The sequence below is a fragment of the Chenopodium quinoa genome, unplaced genomic scaffold (assembly GCF_001683475.1).
Source record: "Chenopodium quinoa cultivar QQ74 unplaced genomic scaffold, ASM168347v1, whole genome shotgun sequence".
Lineage (NCBI taxonomy): Eukaryota > Viridiplantae > Streptophyta > Magnoliopsida > Caryophyllales > Amaranthaceae > Chenopodium > Chenopodium quinoa.
In genome coordinates, this window is record NW_018742730.1 from 306,973 (window position 1) to 326,229 (window position 19,257).

The 19,257-nt window shown below is 34.6% G+C and overlaps 1 long non-coding RNA gene and 2 pseudogenes across 1 annotated transcript; all 3 read left to right on the forward strand.

The window, feature by feature from the left end:
* Nucleotides 1-1,651: 1,651 nt before the first annotated feature.
* LOC110723434 lies at nucleotides 1,652-3,226 on the forward strand (annotated as a pseudogene).
* A 513-nt stretch (nucleotides 3,227-3,739) lies between these two features.
* Nucleotides 3,740-6,308, forward strand: LOC110723371. The gene is made up of 4 exons (XR_002511714.1): nucleotides 3,740-4,342; nucleotides 4,600-4,714; nucleotides 5,415-5,486; nucleotides 5,904-6,308. It is a non-coding gene; the product is annotated as an uncharacterized LOC110723371 (long non-coding RNA).
* Nucleotides 6,309-9,309: 3,001 nt separating this feature from the next.
* LOC110723435 lies at nucleotides 9,310-17,452 on the forward strand (annotated as a pseudogene).
* The last annotated feature ends 1,805 nt before the right edge of the window (nucleotides 17,453-19,257 follow it).

The window sequence follows — 19,257 nt, forward strand, 5'->3', positions numbered from 1 at the left end:
GTTTTTACAAATGAAAAAATTATACTTCTGTTTTACTTTGTTATCCTCAGAAGTTTGCTCAATTTGTCATCACCAAAAAGGGGCAACTTGTTGACCCTTATGAGATTTTGATGATGATAATTATGATTGAGCAAACTTCCATTTAATAAGGATTTTCTAGTGTTGTGATGTTTACAGGTTTAGTAAACTTTGGGAGTTGAAGAAGGAACTGAAACAGACGAACTTTAGAAGATCCATGAGGATACAATTAAAGCTAGAAAAAGAGTTCTAGAAATGGAACTTCAATAAGTTTCCTAACAGGAACTTCGCAACGGGTTGTAACAACCTGGTTCCGGTGTAATGCTGGGGTAAACCCTAAGATCCAAAATATATTAAGACTACAGGATTCCAGAACAAGAGTTTCAGAGAAGCAACATGAAGATAGAGAAATAGAAGTATATTGCTTTAGGATTCATGTAAGTATGTTGGACATAAAAGTCGGTCTGGAATAAGTCTATATAGAACCCAAGGTGAACTCCAGACAGTCAATGAAATTAGAGTAACTAACTTATCAGGAACTCGGAGACTATTATGGTTCAGGAACTTAATAGGAACTTAAGTATGCACGTCGTTAAAAGTCGGTTTTAATGATGTATATATTTACCTAATATGTGCATATCTTTTAGGGATTTGGTTTTACTGAATAAAGATATTTATCTTCTAATAAATCTCTTTTGGAAAAAGATAAGTTTGTTTAAAAAGTATTTTTAAACAAAAAGATAAGTTTTGAATAAAATTTGATTTTATGTTAAGTCTATCTTATTATTATTGACAGTTTTTATTCTTAACAAAAAGATAAATTTTCGGTAAACTTGTTTTTAGAAAATATTTTTAAATTTATCTTTTCAGAAAACTTATCTTTTTCAAGATGAAATGAATAATTCGAGTGTACTATAAATATGCTCTGTATTCATTCAAAATTGAGGCTGACGAAGTGTAGTGGTCGTGTTTAATGGTTTCATCCTTCACCACGAAGCTAAGTCGGTCCTCCTGGTCAAAGTTCCTATCAGGTTCTAGTTACAGTACGTCTAGTGAGTTCCATACAGATCTCGAGTGTCCAATATATTAGTTTTATCTCTTTATTCATAGATGTGTATTTAGAGTTATTCGATGAGTTCTTGTAATAGGAAAAAGGGTTTGAGTGTTTTTGGTTTTAGGGTGAGATTGTGAATTCTCTACAAATTCACTTTTGAGTGTATGAGTTTGAATTCTCTAAAATTCAAGTGGTAGTTAGTCAACCTGAGTGTTTCTTGGGTTGCACAGTAAGATAAAGGAACCTGAGTGTGTCTTGGGTCGAAAAAGGAACCTGAGTGTGTCTTAGGTCTGGTAGGATAGGTTCCTATCAAGTGGCAAGTGTCCGTGGTGGAACTTGTGAAAGGTCTGTTATAATAGGTTGTACTGGGAAGAATTGCCTATTATAGTGGAGTTTGTTTGAAAGTCCCGAAAAGGACCGAGGTTTTACTTCTAGTTAGGCCCTGGAAGGTTTCCTCGTAAAATCTGCTTTGCACTCTTTAAGTTCCTAACTATAACTGTTTTATATTCCGCAAAAATTAGGCACTAGGAACTTACTACAATTCACCCCCCCTCTTGTAATATACCATCTAAAATAACAATGAGCAAGCGCCAATCTTCATCAAAGCTTGTCTTCTACCATTTGAATGGTGGTGATGCCAAAGTCCATGTTATCGCTGATACTAGGACTTCTAAATTAGTAGAAGCTGAATATTCCAAGTTCCATTCTTCTGTGAAACGTTTTGATATTGTTGGTTAAACTGGATTTCCAGGAAAAAACCAAGAGGGGGGTTCAAGACCCGCTCAATGGTTATCACATATATAAGGAAGTTTCTTAACAGTTTAGATTTCCTAGAGGTTGAAACACCCATAATGAATCATGTTCCTGGTGGTGCAAGTTCATTTGTGATCCATCATAATGAGCTAAATATGAAGTTGTTCATGCGTAGTACGCCTGACTTTTATCTAAAGCAGCTTGTTGTTGGTGGAATAGATCGTGTCTATGAAATTGTAAGGCAATTTAGCAATGAGGGTATTGACCAGACACATAACCCTGAGTTCATCACTTGCAAATTCTATATGGCATATGCAGATTACAACGATATGATGGAGCTAACTGAAAAATTGCTGAGTGAGATGGTGAAGGTATTATATTGACAGGTAGCTTCAAGCATACATGACATTCAAATGACCCAGAAAAGAAGTTGGTCGAGATTGATTTTACCCCTCCATTCAGGTTTGTGCACTATCACTGTTTATTTTTGATAGAGTATAAAACATATTCTTGGGGCTCAACCAAAAATTAAACTGATAGTTTGTTTTTAGAATGACCAACTCAACCAAAAGCTTAAGCTGATGGTTGAGATCTAGGAATATGTTTTATAGTCTATTAATTTTTATTCAAATCATTGGATATGAAACACATTTAAATCCTTGACTTGTTAAATTGCAGGAGGATTAACGTGATAGAAGAATTAGAGAAATGACACATATATCGATACCACATGATTTAGCTAGCGAGGAAGCAAATAGATATCTGATGGATGCTTGTGTGAAATATAATTTCAAATGTCCACCTCCACAAACTACAGCACGCTTGCTAGATAAACTGGTGGGACATTCTTTGGAGGATACTTGTATAAACCCAACTTTCATCATGGATTATCCAGAAATGATAAGTCCTTTGGCCGAGTGCCATAGATCAAAGCTTGGATTGAGTGAATATTTCAAGCTGTTTGTGAACAAACGCGTGCTTTGCAACGGTTGTACTGAATTAAATGATCCCATCCGACGATTTGCAGAACAACTAATGGTTTTGGATGAGGCTTCTATGGCGCTTGAGCATGGGCTGCCTCCTTATGCTAATTGGGGTTTGAGTATTGATCACCTAGCAATGTTGGTGACAGATTCCCGAAGCATACAGGAAGTCCTGCTGTTTCCAACCATGAAGCCTCAGTTTGAGCCATCTGCTCACGAAAATCAATGTTTATCATCAACATCTAAGTCTTCCACTTTCTGGGTTGTTGTCATTGGAGACATCCATGAGGATTGGATATTGGAGTACGACTCGAAAGCACTCACAGGTGACTTCGGCAATGAGAATGTTGAGCTTGTTAAGGGTATCGCAAAGCTTAACTTTCCCAAAGGAGGAGGAAATACAAGACGATCAGCCTGATCGACTTGTAATGCACATCAGGTGGCATTTTATGTAAATACTCGACACGGGTTAGGGTATATGTGTAATTATACAGGGATGGTCTCAAACGGTGGTTTTGTACGGAAAATTGTTGACTAACGGTGAACTTAGTCAAACCAGTAATGTGAGTTCTTGCCGTTAATTCACTTTCCCAATCTGAAATTCCCCCATTTGCATTTTGACCTATCTTCATCTTCTCCGACATATCAAAATTATAAAATTCCAATCAAAATTAAATTTGGTTTCGCAAACTGGAGCAAGTAAATTAAATTTCGCATTCAAATTGCATTTGGGTTCGCAGACTAGAGGAAGTTAATTAAATTTCGCATTCAAATTGCAATTGGGATCGCAACACTTTCATATCGACTGACGAAATAAGCTACCCAGGTGGAATCACTGTAAGTACAACTTTACATTTGCAATGCAATGTTGTGGTGAAAAATTGTTACAATTCCATTTGGTTGATTTGCTTGTTATGTATGATAGGATGGTTTTGATGCGCTGAAATTGAATTCAACGCCTCAGATCTGAATGAGATGGGAAATGGGATAACATTTGAAGTGAGAAGATCCCCTATTTCATCACCCAAAACTAAGATGATCGGCCATGAGAAGTGAATGAAATCCTCTTAGAAATGGGATGACAATGGCGAACAATATGCAGCTAAACAATAAAGAAAAAAACCCAATTTGTCGTTACTTTATCAACCTAACGACGTTATTTGCTAGATGGGGGGCCCACCATAACGGCAAAAATCCATCAGTTAATAATAACCGTACACATGAATATGATATTAATATCTGGTACAAGGAATGGCCCACTAAACCTACTGATTGACAAAATGAAGCACATCAGCCTGATTGCCTAGGTGCTCCTCCCCAAAGGAGCAATACTTGGAAATCATGATTCCTGGTCTACTTGTAAGTTCTCCAAGAAGGTGAAAGATGGAGTTCAAGTCCAACTGGAATGTCTCGGTGAAGCGCATGTCGAATATGACCACTTGGACTTCCCTCCACTAAAGCTTAGTGTTGTAGGTGGGAGACCGTTTTCTTGTGGAGGCAACCAGTTATTCAGGAAAAAGCTTTTAACTGCCAGGTACCACACTATATACTTGTATATTTAATTAGGACCTGAACTGAATTGATTGGGCTAAATTAAAATGAAAGGAAATGAATTGTTTATAAGAGAAGGAAATTATATAATGTACTGAACTGATTAGAGTTGAAATAAAATGAAGAGAACAGACCTTTAGTTGTAGCATGACCAGTTATTGTAGTAGCATAATCCATGTCAAATGAATTACAATGTGGCTTTTGCATGCTATTCATTGATGGTATATGTTGTGTTTTCAGGTATGGTGTACATAATATGGAAGAAAGTGCCGAACAAATTTATAAGGTTGCTTTACGGACTCCAAAGGAGAATTCCATGATACTTCTCTGATTCTCTTTCATAACGAACCAAAAGGTATTTACTGACTTCTAAAACTTGGCCTTGAATATTTAGCTACTCCTAGTGTCTCTCTGTGTCATTCAAGTAATAGTACTTCTCTTTAAGTTTATTAATAATTTTTAAAATTTAAATACCTTTAATAACACTCATTTGTTAAAATTTGAGTTTCAAAATCTATACAAGTATAAAATTAGAATTTTCATGTCTATCAATAGATTGACACATTAAATTATTATCATTTTTATATATCAAATTAATTTTGTAATATAGCATGAAATTAACCAACAAAGTGAGTGTCATAAATTGTGGATAGGTTTTTTTTTTTAAAAAAAAATAAAAAAATTCTTAAGTCAATAGTGATAATTGTAATGTAAAATACGGAGTACGAAATACTTCCTTTTCTTATATGACTATTTTTTCTAATGTAAAATACGGAGTACGAAATTTCAATTTTTGTATATTTTTAGTTATACATATGTAAAAACTATAAAATCAGATTTTAATAAGTACACATTGAGACGAATTTAACAAGATCTCATATGACTATTTTTTTCTTTAAGTATAAATCACGAAATGTAATTGAAATTTAGTAAGTGAATAATGTACACAATTAAAATGTTACGAGTATTATTTTTGTGATCCAAAAAAAAAAAAAAAAAAAAAAAAAAAAAAAAAACCAAAAAACCATTTTGAATATTGTAATTTTGTTTGATAGGTCATGGTTCCAGAAATGACGACATATGCGGCATAGATTGGGAGCCTGAAGGTGGAGATCACGGAGATCCTAGTAAAATTTTGATCTAATTTCCTATGAGTTTGGATTTATTTTATCTAAACTTATACCTCCTCAGTTTTTTTATTATTGCATCATAGAGGTTGGGTACAAATATTTTGGTAGTGAAAAAAAGTAAAAGAGAGAAAGGTAAAAATACATAATTGCCCATGTGACATATTGATAAACTAAAAAGTAAGTGTGAAAAAACTAGGATATGTTGGGTATTTATAGTGTGAACACAAATAATTTTTTTCCTAAAGAGAAAATGGTGCAATCTTTGTGAAATTTCTTTAAAAGGCAAGTTGCAATAATAAAAGAACGGAGGAAGTATTATTCTGTCTAGAGATAAACGAAATTATATTATTGCATATATATTTTATTTATAATATTTTCTTGAATTGATAATTACTATTTTATGCTATAATACAGATTTAGCTCAAGCAATCTTGCAATTGAAAGAGACTACCAATTATAACATTCCTTTGGTAGTATTTGGACACATGCATAAAGAGTTGGCTTGTGGATCTTCGCGGAAGATGATAGCCATGGACGCTGACACCATGTACCTAAATGCAGCCATTGTTCCTAGAGTGAAATATCCGACTTCAGGAGGTTCAATTCGGGCTTTCACTGTGGTAGAATTTTCAAATAGCAAAATAATCAAGGTAGTAGAAACTTGGTTGTCAATCGTTGATGAAAAAATTTCAATTGAAGAAGAGCATTATTTTTTTAGTAGTAACTACTTTTTAAAGTTTGAACCTTTTTTTTTTAATTAGAAATTGTTTAAGATTATTAAAGATATGATTATCAATATTTTGAATGTGATTTTTTACAATAAGAAAAAAATATTGTTGAAAAAAAATCATGCTTTCATGGTTTTTTTTACTTAACTTATTACATTTATCACGTTTGTTATCGCTTAACTTTATATATCAATATCTTTAATTTTTAATAAAAAAAGAAAAAATTATTCTATGATAGTATTTATTAATACGATTCTAATGGCGCAAGTAATATTTATAATTATTTGACTCTCCTAATTCAAGAAGCTATGACTCTCAAATATTCACACACATGCCTCATTAAACTATCTATAACTATACACTCCGTACTAAAGTAGACACCAAGAGTGACGACATGTATTGATAATTGGTGTGATTTATTCCTGCAAAAAAATTTTATCGTTTTTCTTTTCACTTTTCACACTCACTAATGTTTAGCTCGAGTGATGCCTTGAGTCTATACATTAAATATTTTTTACATCAAATTATAGTTTTCTTGTATTATAATAATCTTAAATACTTATATTATACTAGAGTGTACCCGTGCAATGCACGGGAAAAATAATATATTAAATACATGAAGTTAAATTTTATAAGATACCTAACTTTTATATGTGGCTGACCATTCTGTGTGCTTAGTTATTTTATTAGTTTTATAGGGGTTATCCATTAAGTGTTACACATGTAAACCCGTTATTGTTATAAGGGTTATTCCGTCAGTGTTATTGGAGTTATATTTTTTTGTTGTTGATGATTATTGGATTAACAAAAAGGTAGTTATTGAACATTTTTTTTAGATATATCATTCAATGTGCATACCCGTGTTAATGCATGGATTATAATATACGTGAAGGAAAACAACACAAAGTAATATGTTACGTAGTAGTAATTAGGGCTGTACAGAGTTTGGTCTAGACCGTAACCAAACCAGACCAAACCGCATTTTAGCGGTTTGGTTTGGTTTACGGTTTGAAAAAATACGGTTTGGTTTCGATTTCTTGGAAAATACAGTTTGCGGTTTGGTTTGGTTTTTCAAAAATTATAAACCAAACCAAACCAAACCGTAAACCAATAAACCGCATTTTTATATTTATATAATATTTTTAAAAATTAAAATAGTTATTATATATTTTTAAAAAGAAAAAAAAATAATAAAAAACATGAAAAATCATTAGAAGACGGTCAGTAATTCTGTATACTACTATACTCCAAGATCAGTTTAGCTCCGGCAATCATTGATATCGAATAATGTAGACCCTGATGTTGTCAAGTTGCTGCCAATTATTAAAAACTATAATGTAGTATAAATTTTTTTTTTTGGACAAATGTATTATGTTTTTTTCCACTGTTAATTTATTATGTATTATTTTTATTATGTATTATTGTGTATTTGTGTTAGCACTTGATTAGTTGGTTGTTATTTTTATTAAAACTTTGTAGTATAATTTAATCTGTTTGGGCTAATTATTTAACCTTTATTATAAATTTATTAATATTTGACAATTTTTAGGAAAAAATTTCGTCTCATCATAAACCGCAAACCAAACCGCACCAAACCGCATTATTACGGTTTGGTTTGGTTTGGTTTCAATATTAATATGGTTTGGTTTGGTTTGAAAAATTGACCAAATAAACCGTATTTTGCGGTTTGGTTTGGTTTATACTCAAACCGCACCAAACCAGACCATGTTCACCCCTAGTAGTAATTATATAATATGAATTCCTTGAAAAATATACAAAAATAAAATAAAAAATAAAAAAAAAAAACAAAATTATTGGGATGGGTAGTAAAAATGATATGTAAATTTTTTGTTTCACAAAGTGTGGCTGGTCACACTTTGTGGCTAGGTTATTTGTTTTGGAGTTACTCAGTTGGTCAAGGGTTACTTTATAAGGGGTCACTTGATCGGGGTTACTCGTCGGTTGGTCAGGGGTTACTCTGTTAGGGGATACTTGACCAGGTGTTATTTGGTCTGTTAGGAGTAGGGGTGGCAATTCGGGTCAGTGGGTCAGGTTCGGGTCAGATTTCGGGTCGATTTCGGGTTATACTTAAAAACAATCAAAAATACTGTAAAACTAAATATTATTACGAAATATGAAATTTTGGTCAAATCAGGTCGAATTCAGGTTATTCGGGTTTCGGTCGGGTCGAGTTCGAATTTCTCTCAGTAACTTCGGGTTGGGTTCGTTCGGGTTATTGAGTCGGGTCAGGGATAGCCAGCCCTAGTTAGAGGTTACCTGATCAAAGGTTATTTGGTCAATTAGGGGTTACTCGATCGGTCAATCAGTTTTTAATCAGTTAGGGGATATTCGGCCAGTCTAGAGTTATTTAGTTAAGGGTTACTCGGTTGGACAGAGCTTACTTGGTCAGAAGTTACTCCGACTGGGATTACATAGTTAAAGTATAGTGTGTCAGTTGACCACACAGTGTGGCCAGCCTGACGGAAATCGTGCTGCTTTAATTTTGATTACTATTGAATTAATAAAAAGGTGTGATTTATAAAAATATAAAAGAAAAATAATTGTTAATTTAACGGAAAATAGTGGATCTTTATGGTGGTTGTGTTGTTTATTTTAAATGGTCTACATATAATCTTAAGATTAATTTTCAAGTCTTATGCGGAAAAGTTAGGAAAAAATGTGCAATAACAATATAAATTCCTTGTACTTTTAGGGTTTTTAAAAACCAAATTATTGTTTGATATAGTATAATAGGTAATTTTTTGTTTTTTGTTTATTTATTTTATTTTATTTTTGTAATAGTGAGTAAAATGGATAGTACATGTTTTATTAGGAAAAATAAATATAATAGTAATAGTTGAAGTTATTTTTTTTATTCTTTGTTTTTAAAAAGGTGGAAGTTATTTGGAGGATGGTGCCAAAAAAAAAGAGTGCATGAGAATTGAGGATTGAAGTTTCGGAGAAAACCTCATTAACTCACTCTGCAATTATATATTAGATAGATTTAGGGTCTGTTCATATTCACTGAACAAAGCTGAACTGAACTAAACTAATTGGAGCTGAACTGAACTGAACTAATTGGAAAAATTAAAATGCATAAAAATATATGTGGCATCCTAATATATGTGGTCCATTCAGCGTATCCTAATACACTCGGGTACTTGAGTGCACATGGAGGATCTGATGTGAGGTATCATTTGCCTAATTTCAAGAGAACATGTCCTCCACGAGGAAAGATTGAGCAATTCAATTACCTACACTGTTCTTGTCGAAATGTAATTGAGAGAATTTTTGCGGTTCAGAAAAATAGGTGGAAGGTTTTACAACCTAATTCGATGCCGCAAATGGACTTTTGCTATCAGTTTCAAATAATCGTTGCTTGTTGTACTCTACACAATTTTGTTCATTTACATGAACTAGGGATTCCATTCATGCACCAAGTTGAAGCCATGGGACCAATAGAAGATCATACAATGTACGATGATAACAGAAAAGCAGCTATGGATATTGTACGAAACCAAATAATTGATCAGATATGGGAGTTTATTAAAAGGAATGCCGAGGTAATGGAGCAACTTAATGGAGAAGAAGAAGACGAAGAACTAACCGATTATGAAAGCTAGTAACTGTTGCGTAGTACTCTCATTTTGTCAATGAGTTCAACTATAAAAAAAATGTGACCATTTTGAATGACGAATATAATTAAAATAATAATAATAATAATAATAATAATAATAATAATAATAATAATAATAATAATTATTATTATTATTATTATTATTATTATTGTTGTTGTTGTTGTTGTTGTTTTTATCATTATTATTATTATTATTATTATTATTATTATTATTATTATTATTATTATTATTATTATTATTATTATTATTATTATTGTCGTTGTTGTAATATGTTAAAACATCTAAAAAAAAATTAAGAACTAAACTGAACTGAACTGAACTATAAATAAGTAAATATGAACAGTCCCTTAGTTGAAGAAAATAATTTGTAGAAAACAAAAAAACGCATGCCATACATTAACTATATTTAATAAGAATAAATAAAAAAAAAAACTGTTTTTATTTCACCAAATGCCCTTGACCTTTCGGAAAATTCACCAAATACCCTCAAGTTTTTCAAAATTCACCAAATACCCTCAAGTTTTTCAAAAATTCACCAAATACCACTGACGTTTGTTATTATTCATACTGTGACCTCAAAATGCCCCTAACATTAAAGGTCCGTTAGATATAAAATTTAATTCACCAAATGCCCTAACTTTGTTAAATAATTCACCAAATTCCCTAACTTTGTTAAATGAAATTTAAATCACCAAATAATGAAATGACTATTTTGAAATTTAGAAAGCTAATCGTTAGTTTTTGTTTTCACTCTTTTTACATAAATACTCAACACATAGCAGCCATCTTATTTGTTTAACCACAAATTTTAAAACCATGATTTATATGTCTAAATCCTCTTCCTCGATGTATGGGTGCGTTAGAGTTGCAAACAACCTCTATTCATAAAAAGAAGTGTTGGAGACTAGGTAAACAGAGAAAAAAAAAATGGGTCAAATGAAGTAGAGATGATAATTTTGCAAGCTTGGGCGGGAAACGGACTGGGCATATATTTCATATATTTTCCAACGGGTTTAATATAGCAAAATCAAGCCCCTTTTATGAGGGATTGACAATTTATTCATACCCGCCCTAGTAAACGGCTTGGGTTTGTCCGCGAGCTAACGGACTTAGAGCTTCTAAAAGTACTCATACATTTAGGAAGATGATTTGGACATATAACTCATTATGTTAAAATTATATTCTAATAGTGTTTTTTTTTATTATTCTTTTTATTATTATTTTTTATTTTTATTTTAAAGGTAGGCATTGTTGAGCTGGCAGTTATGATGATGACAACAATTTTGGTAACCCTTGTTATGCTTCTAATTTGGCAGATAAATATCGTTACCGTTGTGGCCTTTCTTGTTGTCTTCATGGGGATAGAATTAACTTTCTTCTCCTCAGTTTTATGGTTTGTGGGTGATGGAAGTTGGATCATACTGCTATTTGCTGTAGTTTTGTTTCTTATGATGTGTGTATGGAACTATGGGAGTAAACTAAATATGAGACTGAAGTCAAGCAAAAGATGTCTATGGATCGTCTCCGACAGCTGGGCCCTAATCTTGGGACCATTAGAGCTCTGGGTATAGGTTTGGTTTTACAATGAGCTTGTAAGAGGAATCCCAGCCATATTTGATCATTTTATAACCACCCTTCCTGTTAATGGCAGCAAAAGAGAGAAAATATGCGAAGAGAAAATATGAGGAAAAATGTGTTTCTATTTCTGAATAATTGGGAATATTACAGGTGAGGCCTATTTATAACTCAACTACCAACTAACATGTAACAATACAAAATGGGAGCTGACTCAGCATTCCCAATAACTGAATTCTGTTACAACAGAAATAAAAATACTAATGCCTAGCTGTCATGTGGGTCCGTATAACCAACACCCCCCCCCCCCCCCCGCAAGCTAGGAAGGGGTGAAACCATTCCAAGCTTGGAAAGTAGATAATTGAACTGGTGAGAAGGCAAGATCTTAGTCAGTAAATCAGCCAACTGCTCTGTAGTAGGCAAATATGTGAGCTCCAACAAACCTTCAAGAACCTTGTCACGAGTGAAGTGACAGTCTATTTCTATATGTTTAGTCCTGGCATGTAGAACTGGATTCTTGGCCAAATGAAGAGCACTCTGGTTATCACAACTCAAGGTAACAGGTTTGAGACCTGAAACACCCAATTCCTCTAGTAAGCGAACCATCCAAGCAACCTCTGAAGAGGTAGAGGCCATTGCTCTATATTCAGCTTCTGAACTTGACTTTGAAACTGTGCTTTGCTTTTTACTCTTCCAGCTAATAGGAGATTTTCCTAACATCAGAATATAACCTGATACAGACCTTCTAGAATCCAAACAAGAATCCCAATCACTATCAGAATAGGCTTGAAGGGTAATGTGATCAGTTCCTTGTAACAATATCCCCTGCCCAGCTGTACCAGCAATATATCTGAGAGTGTGAACCAAGGCTTGAAAATGAGGATCTCTGGGGGCCTGCATGTACTGACTTAGAACTTGAACAGTGTAGGATATGTCAAGCCTAGTATGGGATAAAAAAATCAACTTCCCTACCAAAGATCTATAGAGCTCAAGATCCCTAAACAAAGCACCATCTGTAGCAGTCAGTTTTAAATGCATTGGCAAAGGAGTTACAACAGGCTTCAAATCAGGAAGTCTTGCAGACTGTAAGAGCTCTTTGGTGAACTTATACTGACACAATGTGATGCCATCAGATGTATAACCAACCTCCAAGCCAAGAAAATAGCTCAACCTGCCAAGATCCTTGATCCCAAACTTAAGATCCAAATGCTGCTTGAGAGAAAGGATACTAGCATTTTCTGTGCCAGTTAGAATCATATCATCAACATACACTGTAACTAGAGTGATATGTCCATGTCCTTTCTTTATGAAGAGGGAGTAATCATTTTTGCTCTGGTTGAAACCCTGAGAAAGAAGCTCTGTGGTCAATTTGGCAAACCATTGCCTAGAAGCTTGCTTCAAGCCATAGAGAGATTTTTTTAGTCTACAAACCAACTTGTTTGGATTGTGCAAGCCTGCTGGTGCTGTCATAAAAACTTCCTCATCTAAATCACCATGTAGAAAAGCGTTGTTCACATCAAGTTGAGAGATATTCCAACCCATACAAGCTGCCAGAACCAGGATACACCTTATGGTTTCCATTTTTACCACTGGAGAGAAAGTTTCTGAGTAATCTATCCCATATTTTTGTGAATACCCCTTTTGCAACCAAACGAGCCTTGTACCTTTCTATTGAGCCATGAGCATTCCTCTTAATCTTATAAACCCACTTATAGCCTATAGGCTTTTTACCAGGTGGAAGTGGAACCAGTTCCCAAGTGTTATTTACCTTTAGAGCCTGCAGTTCTCTGTCCATGGCAGCAACCCAATGAAGGTTCTGAGAAGATTCTTTGTAAGAAGTTGGCTCTTGAATATCAGAGAAGGAAGCAATAAAGGCTTTCTGTCTTGCAGGCAAATTACCATAGTGAACAAGATTGCACCAATGTTTGCTGACATTAGCAGACTTGTGAGCAATAGCTTTGGTATTTGGAAGAGTAAGATAAAAGTCTGAGAATTTCTTAGGAATTCTCACTGGTCTTTCTGACACTCTAGTAACAATAGGAGTATGAGAACCAGAATCAGGAATATTGGAATGAGAAGAAACAGAAGTAGTTGGAGAAGGAGAAGAATGAGAAGAAGGATGAGGAGAAGATGGAGATGGAGATGAAGGAGGGGAAGAAGTATGATTGTAATGAGAAGGAATAATGTTTTCTGGTGTGAAAATGTCAGGAAAATCATAAAAATAAATGTCATCCAGAGGAGTAGAAGAAGGAACATTGAAAAAGAAGTTGATGAGTAAGAATGTGGATCAGAAGGTATGGAATGATGGAAAGGAAATATTTTTTCATGGAAGATGACATCTCTGGTGACTGAGATTTTGTGTGTTTTCAAATTTAGAACTTTGTAACCTTTCTGCTTTGGTGAATACCCAATAAAAACAGAAGGATCTTCCCTAGAATCAAATTTGCTTATGTTTTGTTTCAATGTAGAAACAAAACATAAACAACCAAAAACCTTCAAGTCATCAATAACAGGAGGATGCCCAAATAACTTCTCATAAGGAGAAACAAAATCTAGAACCTTAAGGGGTGTTCTATTAATGATGTGAACTGCACACAAGACACACTCTCCCCAATAATGAATAGGAATATTGGATTGAAAATACAAACTCCTAGCGACCTCTAAAATGTGCTTATGCTTCCTCTCCACCACCCCATTTTGTTAGGGTGTATCTACACAACTCTTTTGTACAAGAATGACTTTAGAGTTATAAAATTGTAACAAATCCCCCTCTGTTAGCTCTCTTGCATTATCACTCCTAACAGTCATGACAGAAGTTTTAAATTGTGTCTCAACAGAAGCAACAAAGTTGTGTATAACACTAACAACATTAGACTTAAACTTCAGTAAATGAATCCAAGTAAAATCATCCACTATTGTAAGGAACATTTTACAACCATTATGATTAGGAGTAGACAAAGGTCCCCATATGTCTAAATGCACAAGCTGAAAAGGAAACAAAGACTTAGAATGATTGACAGAAAATGGTAACCTAGGCTGCCTAGCAGCAAGACACACTTGAAAAATACAATTGTCAAGTGATTTTACATCAACATTATTCCTAATAACCTTCAACTTATCTATGGGAATATGTCCTAATCTTAAATTCCACAATTTGGCCTCATCCACCTTAGACAAAGCTGCAGTAGCAGTGCAGGACATAGATGTCACTTGCTTATTGACACTAAAAGAATTTTAACTTGAAGCTTCCTTGTGCTTTGCTACCTCTAAGCAATACAAACCATGTCTTAGATCACCAAGATGCAACTGTTGGGTCATGTGAAGTCCCTGAATGACACAAGAGTCATGAGAAAAGGACACAGAACAATTTAAGTCTTCACAAAGTTTATGAACTGATATCAGATTAAACTGAAAATCAGGAACATAAAGGACATTCTTCAAGACAATTTTATCAGATAATCTAACTTCTCCAACATGTGTAACTGCAACAGTACTCCCATCAGGGATAGTGATTGTGTTATCTAGATCAATCACCTCTCTAAAAGTGTCAAAAACATCTAAGTTATGACAGATATGGTCAGTTGCACCATTGTCTATAACCCAAAATGCTGGAAGTAAAGACATGAGGCAGAATTTACCTGCAAAAAACGCATTGCCACCATCTCTGGAACATTCTCCTTTGTCTGAGTTATCTTGCATTTGTTGTTGCTTAGCAAGCATATTCATGATTTTGTTGCACTGTTCCATAGCCATCTGAGGAGTCATGACTTCAACATTAGAAGGAACATTCTGTTGAGACTGATCAAACTCAAACCCTACTCTCATTTCTTTATGCTTCTCCTCTTGCATGCACAGTCTATAAGCAATGTTTATAGTAGGTAATGGTTGCATCATCAGTATGTTTGTCCTAACCATAGCATACTTCTCATTTAACTTCATCAAGAACATCATAAGTCTATGATCTTGTTAAATCTTAAGCATCTTCTTAGTAATCAGACATGTGCAATTAGCACAAGAGCAAATTGGTAAAGGTTCATTACTATCCATTTCATCCCACAGAATTTGATTTTAGTGAAAAACACTCAGATAGACTCATTAGGACCTTGATGTAATTCAGATAACTGTTGAACTAAACTGTACTCTTGAGTAGCAAAAGTTTGACCAAAACGATCCTCAAGATCCTCCCAAAGATCTTTAGCAGTCTTGCAATACCAAACACTCTTAGCAATACTCTTCTCCAAAGCAAACAACAGCCAACCAAGAACTAAATCATTACATCTACACCACGCCTTAAAATCTGGATCAGTAGGTAGAGGTTGACTAACACTTCCATCAATGAAACCAAGCTTATTTCTAGAGGACAGACTCAAAAGAATTGACCTCTTCCAATTTCCAAATCCATTACCATCAAATACATCATAAACCAGATATTTATTTGAAGCATCAGATGGATGAATATAAAAAACACTTCCAGGAACAGCAGTAGGATCAACATTAGGATGTGTGTTTTCAGACATGATTGATTCAAGAACTCAAGCAATAACAGGAACAAATCAACAATTCTCAGAAAAATGACCTCACCAAAAACGAGATCAATCAAATCCTCAAGAAGATCAATAAACTCTTCTTCAAACAAGAAATCCTCAACAAAATCCAAAAAACCTCAAAATTATCACTCGGAAAAATCAGCAAATCAAACAATCAAGGATCAATTCCAGAAATCAAGCACAAAACTCATCAATTCACAGCAACATTCACAATTAGAACACAAAACGCAACTCAACAATCAACAATTTGCGACGAAAAATTAGCGAACAAAATCATACCCTCGAAGTCCATAAACTCAGCCATAATCCAGAAAACGAACCTCGGATTATCAACAAGAAGATCGAGAAGTTGCAGAAGAACAGCGCAAGAACATCAAACGCAAGAAAATCAACAAAAAATTGCGGAAAAACGAGCTGAAATCTGCTCTGATACCATGTTAATTGCAGGCTGGCAGCAAAAGAGAGAAAATATGCGAAGAGAAAATATGAAGAAAAATGTGTTTCTATTTCTGAATAATTGGGAATATTACAGGTGAGGCCTATTTATAACTCAACTACCAACTAACATGTAATAATACAAAATGGGAGCTGACTCAGCATTCCCAATAACTGAATTCTGTTACAACAGAAATAAAAATACTAATGCCTAGCTGTCATGTGGGTCCGTATAACCAACACTTCCTGCTATTCACTCCATGATTATTTTTGTCTGCATCAAGTATGTCCCAGTGTTGATGGTGCCACAAAATGAAAGATTCCTCTTCAGACGTGTGTGCTCAAATGTTTCGTTGCATTGCCCGATCAGGTTTTTTTTAGTTGAACATATGCTTCTTGCATATTCATGAAGATATATATGTTCTCTTGCATTTTCATTTATAAAAGTATGGTCAGATGCTGCTACGTCCTTGGAGTTTGAGTCGAAATGGTTTGATAATGGACAGGTAAAAGATGTTCTCAAAGAGACTCATCAAGAAGTTACTTATTGACAACCTTAAGAAATTTATTCGCCGAGAAGCGCAAGAACGATCTCTAGAAAGTGATGGTGATGGCGATGACTATACAGATTACGAGGAAGAATCTTTTTCAAATTTCCTTGTTGCCCAAAATGGAAGTGCCTTTTCACTTGGCCCTCTTCTAACAGATTTCAATGACACAAATTTGCACATTTTAGAGTCAAGCAATTCTGGAGGGATGAAGCCAGACACTCCATCAGACACATCTGATCTAGAACAAAGTCTTGAGAGGGAGCTGTGAGCTGTCCTTCATTCATCAGGCTAAGGAATCCGGGGTTGTTTATGTGCTAGGTCATGTGATATTAGGGCAAGAAAAGTTTCTTGGTTTGTCAAAAAATTTGTTGTAAAATGTAAATTACTTTTACGCCTTCTTACGGAAGAACAACCACAGAGGAACTGCAAACTTGAGTGTGCATGCCTCATTCTCATCTAATGCAAGTAGGTATGACTTACATGGTTTGAATTTGTAGGAATAGTGAGATTTTTGTATATCATCAAGATTGAATCAAGGGGGCTGGAGCTCTTAAACAAGCCTTTTGTGCTTACAAAAGCGGTTTATCAATTTTCTGAAAAGGATGTCTTCATAGATTTGAACCTGTAGAATTTTGGGAAGGTTCAGAAGTCATGCAGAGTCCAAGGTTCAACTTACTTGAATTTAAATGTATTGACAGAGGTGTATACTCAATAGATACTTATAACATTACAATATTCTTTCACCCATAGAGGAATTTTATCTTTTGAGAAAGTATTTTTTGCTCAGCTCAATTGGTTCCTCGTCAATCAGATGTGGATGCATCTCTAACAGTTTGTAAAGTTGAGTTTGATCAATATATTTGGTTTTTCTTTCGTGCCTTTTTTAGAGAATACTAGATTAATGTTTCTTATATGGCAATTGAATTTTTTAATTCTAAAATAAATTGTAATCAATTTTTTCATTGGTCGAAATAATGACTTTGCTTATGTGGCACTCCAGATGCTCTCGAAAGCTACTTACTTTTTTTTGGGACAAAAATGCCTACTTTATTGTTTCTAATTTTTCCTTATAAGGAAAAATTAGAAATAATAATCCCAACTTTCATCAATTTTGGTTGAATAATCCTAACTTTGGATTATTCTAGAATAATCTGAATTTTGGGGGTAGTTCTTTTTCTTCAATCCCAATAATCGGTGACCGGTTGAATGGGTTAATTTTGTTTTATAATTTTTTTTAATGTGACACGTGTCACACGTGAATTGCCACCTAATAATTCCAACCACCGCCACCGCCTAAACCCCCTAATCTCGACCACCGGCCAAACCGCGAAAACAACAAGTCGACCCCCAAAAACCGCCTAACAACCTAATTTCGACCACCGCCAAACTCCCTTCCCATTGTGTCGATTTCCTCCTCCCCACGTCAGTGCTGCGAACCCCCCACCGTCCCTCTTTATTTCAGACAACAATTCTCAATCGAAAACCACCATCCTCCCTTGAAACCTCTCCCTCCTCTCGAAAATCCCTTAAAACCACCTTCCCCACCATCGAAAACCCCCCCACCATTGAAAACCCTAGCCGCTAGGATTTCGAGGTGATGGGAGGAAAGATTTGGGGTTTTTGGCAGTGTGGAGGGGTTTCGTTGGTGGTTTCATGGTGGAATGGGAGGGTGTTTTGAGGAGAGAGGAAAACGGCGACGCCAGGGAGTGGAGGAAGCGTGGCGGGCCGGCAAAGGAGGGGCGGAAGGTTGGTAGCTAGGGCGTGGAGGTTAGGGTGGGTCAGTTGGTGAAGTGGAGGTTGAGAGATAGTTTGCTGATTTTAGGGCTTTTTTTCCTTTTTTTCAAAAAAAAAAAATTTATAAATTTTTTTGGGACCAATCAGGACTTAACACGTGTCAAGTGACCTGATATAATCGGTCATTGACTTTTGTTGACCGATAGGAATAGAAGAAAAAAAAAAGACCACCAAAATTCGGATTATTCCAGAATAATCCAAAGTTGGGATTATTCTACCAAAATCGATGAAAGTTGGGATTATTATTTCTAATTTTTCCTTATATATATATTAGATTAAGCATTTTATTTTCAAAAAAAAAAAATTAAGCATTTTATACATCATCTAAATTCACCTAATAAAATTGACACAAAAATATCTCTAAAAGTGTTGTGCAAAATCTATGCTAAAATGAAACTGGTGATTGCAAGGAGAAATTAAATCTCAAAGTAGGAAATGTTGAATGACAAGAAATGGAAAAGTGTAACTATGTAAGCATTTGGTATTTAGTTACTTTGAGA